Source organism: Elephantulus edwardii, unplaced genomic scaffold (genome assembly GCF_000299155.1).
Source record: "Elephantulus edwardii isolate Elephantulus edwardi_28Jun2011 unplaced genomic scaffold, EleEdw1.0 scaffold00223, whole genome shotgun sequence".
Lineage (NCBI taxonomy): Eukaryota > Metazoa > Chordata > Mammalia > Macroscelidea > Macroscelididae > Elephantulus > Elephantulus edwardii.
In genome coordinates, this window is record NW_006399973.1 from 2,231,090 (window position 1) to 2,238,876 (window position 7,787).

The following is a 7,787-nucleotide window of genomic DNA, read 5'->3' on the forward strand; positions in this document are numbered from 1 at the left end:
CTTATTTTTTGCCATTTCCTTCAAAGCAGCCTGAACTTCTTCTTTCATCACCATAGGCTCTTGCTCATATGTTGTTTCATGAAATTCTTCTGTGTCTGACAATTCCTTTCAATACAGTCATTCAGTATATTCTTTCCATCTTCTTTTAATACTTCCTGGATCATTTAATATTCTGCTTAAAACATTCTTGATTATAGTAACTCACGGTTTTCATTTTTTCTTCAGTTCCTTGAGCTTAAGAAATGCTGAGCGAGTTCTGTCCTTTTGATTTTCTGACTCCAACTCCTTGCACATTTCATTGTAATATTTTATTTGACTCCTAATAGATTAAGTAATTTAAAAATCCTAAAAGATTATGTGCAGCAACCATAAAGTAGGTCAAAATAATTAAATTTAATAGATGCATGAATATACATAGATGTATTTAGGTCTATAAAAAGGAAGGATGCACACAAGATTTACCTTCTACCTTGAAGGAGAGTTGGCAGGCAGTGGAGTGGGGAGGATCCCACAGTGGGTGTGGGCCATGGTGGGGTCCTGGCTCTCAGCTCGTGGTTTTATACATATATATTATTTTACTTTAAAATATGATGCAAAAAAATAGATGGGAGGGTGGTAGAAGAACCAATACTGACAAAACATCACACATTTGGGATTATTACCTAGCCAATTAAGTGCACCTGAGATCTATTAGAATTTTTTTAAGTGGCAGGACATTTGAGCATGGGCAAAGGGAATGAACTTTGTGAGTATAAGGGATAATCAGGGAGCCAGCCTCACTAAGGCAGAAGATCCACATGAAAGTAATCTGAAAGTGAGATATCATCATGTTCTATTTCCCCAGGATTTGTGAGCAGCTGGTCACGTAAATGCTGGAACCATTGGAACCACACACCAGCAACCCAAGGCCCAGATCTGTGATCCTTGTAACCTTGCCCTTGACTTGTAGAATTAGAGCTCTATAGAGCTTCATCCCCAGGAAGCTGTAGGCTGGATGTGAGCAGAAAGACTGAAGTGAGTGCCAACAAACCAGCAGACACTCAACATACAGAGTGGGAGGAAAGAGGTGGCTTCCCACTGCAGTAATTTATCCCATTCTTAATTGGTACCTTTGAATTGGCATGCATTTTGAACAGCTCAAGTGTGCAAACACAAGAACAGGTCCTATCAAGTCAGAGTTTCCACTTAGATTCTAGTAATATTGGCTTGTGGCAACAAAACAGGTGGAGCCTCAGATTTATAATTTTCCAGTGTTGTCCTGCCCTTTAATTCTTGTCCTTCTGGACTTCAGGGCTTAACTCTGCACTTCCAGAGATAAAGGCCCACTTTCCTGGTTCAACCCATTTTTCCAGGGGACCTCACACATCTAGTTGTATTCCTATGAGGGTCTAGCCCTTTGGCCTCAAGGGTCTCTAGCAAGCTCTGCAGCCCGAGCCACTTGCCTCAAACCACTCTTCCTTGGAGTGTTCAAGAACTTCAGGACATTTTCACATCACACACAGACCAAGGGAGACACCAGATTTCTAACAAGTTTTCTTCCACTGTGGATTCTATTTAAACAAATGGCAAGCCCAAAAGATCATGGCTATATATTTTATTTGCCCATACTTTTAATTTAGACTATTCAAAGAAACACCACCCTAGAAAATCCAGATTAAGTTTAAAGAATCCAAGATAAACTAAGACCTGGCTCCAGCTAAGTCTTGGGGAGGAAGCCAGGCAGTGTGCCCCTTGCCCAGTGGGATCACTAGTCAGGAGAGTAGAAATAAATATAACATAAGGGTAAGAGTGCCCAGCGAGACAAGAAGGATGTGGCCAGGAGAAGTGTATATAGTGAACCCAAGAGGAGTATTGGTAGTTATTGTATGCCATCACGTCAGAACCAACTCATACCTGCGTCTCCAGCAGATTTTCAGATGCGGTAAATCACTCAGGAAATTGCCTATGCTTTTCCTGCAGAGCAGATTTTGCAGAGCATGACATGCTTTTTTGGGATTGAAGAGCCATTTCTTACCACTAGGTCACTGGAGAAGCTAAAATGTTTTGTTAGAACATTGTCAGGAGCTAGAAAGGTGCAGTGTAGACACGGAATATAGAGAACATCTTAGTAGGCTTTGGAAGCCACTCTACCCCTCAAGCACAAAGACATCTCTGCTCACCCTCTACATACTCTGACCCTGCAAGGTCTTACATGTCATATGTTTGCTGGAACTTAACTTTGGAGGAAAGGATTATAGGTAGTCTTAGGAGACAAACTAAAAATCCTGAATTACGTTTCTTCCACCGGATAGCATGGGATTGAAAGATATTGGCTTACTGATAAGGAGTTGCGCTCATGATTTAAATCCACCAGCTGCTCTGCAGAAGAAAGATGGGCAATCTCCAGTGTGATTTAAGGCCTCTGAAAACCTGCTGGAGGCTCAGCAAACTCAACAATACATAACAACAACAATAGAGGGAAATGAGCATTAGGTTGAGAAGTGTCAGGCTCCAAGGGCCTGACAACCTAAGCTTGTCTTCTACTTCCTACCTGGATGACCTTGGGGAATGTGTTGATTTTTCTGTGTTTTAATTTTCTCATCTATAAAATGGGTATAATAATTCTGCCAAAACAAAAAACCAAAACTTGTTATCATCTAGTTGATTCCACATGACAATTTGAGAACAGAACTGCTTCACAGGATTTTGGGGACTGTAATCTGTATGGTGTAAGCAGGAGTGGCATCCACTTCCTAAACAACATGCCTCTGGAAACTCAATGAACTTTGAGAAACAATGACGATAGGCTTCAGGTCTTTTGTTCATAGGGTCTCTATGAGTCATGTTTGACTCAACAGCAATCAACAACAATAACAACAACAGCAATCTGTATGGAAGCAAATTGCCATATTGTTCTTCCACAATGTCATTGACTGGGTGCTAAATGGTAACCTTTAGTTTAATAGTTGAATATTGTTTGTCGTTGTTGTTAAGTGCCATCCAGTTGCAGAAGACTCATAGCGACCCTATGAAGGAGAGTCCTCAACGCTTGGGTGTCTTTCATTCTCTCTCCAGGTTCATAGGGTTTCCGGCGGCAAGCTTTTATGGAAGTGGACGCCACTCCTGCTCCCAAGCTTGTTTCAATCGGGGAGCTCCACCCCACTCTCTGTCCGTATTCAGTAACCAACCATGAACGCATTTTTAATAGTATTAGTTTTTGTCACCCTGGGACCAAATAGTATTAACATCATACATTAAATGAGGTTATTTATGCAAAATACTTAGAACACTGCCTAGAATTTAGCACCCAAACCCCTAAACTTGTCAGTAAATTGATTCCAGCTCATGGCAACCCTTGTGTTACAGAATAGAACTACTCTGTGATTTTTTTGAGTTATAATCATTAGGAAAGCAAATTGATAGACTTTCCTTCACAGACCACTGGATATATTTGACTTTCCAAACTGCACATTAGTAGTTGGCCACAAACTATTTGCTACGGGAATATGGCTTGTACTCAATAAATGTTAGTGCTATAGGTAGCTGGAAGGTACTTTTTTTTTTCGGTGTGATTATTATTTCTTGCTCATCAGAGTTTGAGAACAGAGATTTGTACCAACTACAAAACAATCTTTGAGTCCAAAAGTGAAGCTTCTTTCACAGTTCAAATGTACCAAAGGCTCTGAGGGGAGGCAGGGGAAATGGGCAGCCCCTTTCCAAGAGATTTACAGCCTCCAAAAACCTCCTCCTGCATGGTCAACTATAAGTCAGTTTCATCTCAATAGCAATAAGATTACATCATAATCTACACTGTTCAAAAAATTCACACTGTCAAGACTACTGTCCCTAGAAATTTGTGTTTTAATTCTACCGACTAGTCATTTTTTCCAGGCTAGTTTTTGCTCTTATTCATGCCAGATGCCTCTCATCTTCTGCATTGCTCCCAATTGACACTCAAGCCCCACCTCTGGAATTCCTGATTAGAAGAAGGCACTATTTCCTGCTCAGTTGAGAACACATGTGTTACTAAGCAATCTCCTCTTCCTACAAATACAAACATCTCCACCCAGCTTCACCTTCTCTCTCCTACACTTTCATTAGAGGCAGTGTCCCTTTCAGTTCCACGGCCTAGCCCTCAAGGAGGCCCTTAATCCCACCTTCTCTCAGGAGTTATTCCCTCCTCCTTCCACCCCCTCAGTATCTTCAGCCTCTTTAGATTCTTTTCTCCCAGCCTTTACCCCAAGCTTCAAAAGAAAATTGCCCTGAACTTTCCGTGTTGTTATTATGTGCCATCAAGTCGCCTGTGACTCATAGCGACCGTATGTACAACAGCCCTAAAATCTGCTCTATCCTGTGTCAATCTTATTGTCTCAGACACAGCTACTCCCGTTACCCCAGTCACTGACTCAATCAATCTCATCAAGGGTCTTCCTCTTTTGTGCTGTCCCTTCACCTTCCCAAGCATGAACTCCCTCTCCAAGGACTGGTCCCTTTTTGCAACATGTCCAAAGTATATCAGAAGCTTCATCCTTGCCTCCAAGGAACAGCCTGACTACCTTCTCCAGAACCTGTTTGTTCTCCTAACAGTCCATGATATTCAGTACTCTTCTCCAGTACCACAGCTCAAAGTCATTAATTTTCCTTCTATAATCCTTAGTCATTGTCCAGCTTTCTGATGCATAGCAAATAATTGCAAAAATTATGGCCTGGATCAGGCGCACCTTAGTCTCCAGAATTACATTGTTGCTCTCCAGTAGTCTTGAGAGGTCTCTGACAGCTGACTTTCCTAATGCAAGTCATCTTTTAATTTCCTGGCTGCTGGTACCAAGAGTGTTGATTGTGGAGCCAAGCAAACTAAAGCTGTCAATAATCTCAATCTCTTCACATCTATCATGATGCTGCCAATTGGCCCAGTGGTGAGAATCTTTGTTTTCTTGATGTTGAGCTTCAATTTATATTGAAGGCTGCAGTCCTTGAACTTCCACAGCAAGCACTTCAGGTCCTCCTCAGTTTCAGCAACAGGGTTGTGACATCTGCATAACACAGATTGTTGCTGAGTCTTCCTTCAATCCTGATGCCACACTTCTCCTCATATAGCTCAGCCTCCCAGATAATCTGTTCTGCATATAGATTGAAAAGGTATGGAGATAAGACACATCCCTGGTGTACACTCTTCCCAATTTTGAACCATGCAACGTTTCCTTGCTCTGTTCTGAAGATTGCCTCTTGGTCTAAGTATAGGTTTCACATAAGCACAATCAACTTTTCTGGGATTCCCATTCTTCTCAGGGTTAGCCACAGTTTTTTGTGATCCACACAGTGAAATGCCTTTGCATAGTTAATAAAACACAGATAATTATCATTTAGTCTCCTACTCTTCCTTGTCCTCAAACCTCTTAAAAAATATATTCACCGTCTCCACTAAATGCTCTTTTATTTATCATTCAGTAACTTGTGATTTGACTTTTACACCACTCATCTATCCCCAATTCCCTTGAAACAGTTCTTTCTAAGTTTTCCAGCATCCTCTTAACTACCAAATATAATAGACATTTCCCCAGGCTTTATCTTTCCAGATGTCTCTACTGTCAGCAGCTCTCAACAACTCTATGCTTCCTGAAATTCACTATTATGTTGGTTTCCACGGCTTCTCTTGACTTTCCTATTCTTCTTGGGCTGTTTCTTCTGTTGTTTCCTTTTTAAATGTTGAAAGGATTTGTCCACATCTGCCAATCTGCTCACTCTGCTTGAATATTTCATCAGCTGGTGATTTAACTACCAAATATTTTACTGACTGCTCTCAAAGCTGGGCCAGTAGATAAGATTCTCCTTCTATCGTCCATTCCTCTTTTAGTGAACATCCCCTACCTATGTGGCCGTCGGTCACGGTAAGCTCAAATGTCACAATCAGAAATCATAGCTTCCCCTCAAACATGTGTATCTTTCTCTATTTCCTCATCAAGTAGGCAGCACCCTGGTGCTAGTTTAGCAATCTGGGATTCACTCAGGATTGCTTCCTCCCCCTCACCTTCCCTGTCGGTGAGTCAAACACAAAGTCCTACTGTTTTGACTTCCTAAATATTTCTCCTTTGCACTCCTACCTTGACCTTGGTTTGTGTCTTAACACTTCTAGCACATCTGCTGAAATAATATTGTCATTGTTGTTGTTTCTAACACTTTTGAGTCATCTCCCAGCTCAGGACAACCCCACACACCACAGGATCAAACTGCTATGGTTCTCATGGGCTGATTTTTGGAATTAGATCATCAAACCTTTTTTCCTAGCCTATATTATTTTGAAATGTCTGCTAGAATATGTCCACCATCATAACAACACATGTGCCTCCTCTACAGACAAGTGGGAACTATACATGAGGTCCATTGGCTTGGAGTTCAATCTAGGTCTCCCTCATGAAAGATAGAATTCTACTACAAACGACCACTTATCTCCAAACCACCTCCTTATTTCCATATCATTCTTAAACACATCCACTGCTCTGCAGCCAGAGTGATCTTTCTATAGCCTACACTCTGACCTAACCTGTGCTATGCAGATGACACAACCTTGCTTGATGAAAGTGAGGAGGACTTGAAGCATTTGTTGCAGAAGACCAAGGAATGCAGCCTTCAATATGGATTACATCTTAAGGTCAAGTAAACAAAGATTCTTACCACTGGACCGATAGGCGACGTCATGATGGATGGAGAAGAAAAAGATTGAAACTGTTAACAGTTTCACCTTACTTGGATCCACAATTAACACCCTTGGCACCAGCAGTCACGGAATAAGGAGACACACTGCACCAAGAAAGTCTGTAGTTAGGGACCTCTCCAAATTATTTTTTTTTTAGTGTGTGTGTGTGTGTGTGTGCCGTCAAATCAGATCTGACTGGTACAGGAGGAGATTGTCCCTCCTTCCCCAGCAGAGCATCTGGTGGATTCGAACCGTGCACCTCTGGGATTGTAGTTGCAGCTCCTTACCACAAGGCCACCAGAGTTCCCCGGACCTCTCCAAATTATTAAGAAGGAATGATGTCAGTTTGAGGACTACGGTACGACTGATTCAGGCCGCTTTCTTGGTCACTTGCTACGCATCTGAGAGCTGGACCATGAAGAAGGATTACAGAAGAATTGATGTCTTCAAGTTGTGGTGTTGGAGAAGAGTACTAAACATCCCATGGACGGCCAAAAGAACAGAAAAATATGTCTTGGAGAGTATGTAGCCAAAGTGCACTTGGGAGGCTAGGATGATGAGGCTTCGCATTTGCTCTATGGAAGAAAGAAGGAGAGAGTAAGACCCTCAATAAAATGGATTGACATAGTGACTGTGTCAATTTAAGCAGAGATTGTGAAGATGGGATATCGTCTGGGGCAAGGTAGCAAACTGTTTAACACATACATTGCCTCTATAAGGTGCTTGACATAGGTGTCTAACAGTAACTACAGCCACAGATCTTATACATCTTTCTACATCATAAGACTGACTTAATCAGTGTTGCTGGATAATTACCCTTAGGAGGCCCCTCCCAGCTCAGCAAGCTTTTATTTGTTGATTTTATAAACTGCTAAAATTTTGAACTTCAAAATAAATAGGAGAGAAGCTTAAAAGAAAAAAAGAGAGTAGAAGAAGGAAGCCTAAGCAAGAATCAGTTTCTTTAATTCATAGAACTTCTGGGAAGGTCTATGATTCTAAGGAGCATGAGGTTGACCAGATGATCCTTCTTTAAAGTTAAGTATTATAAATGAATCTGATTCATAGGACCGTATTGTTGTTGTGTACTATTGAGCTGGAACCCACTCATAGCTGA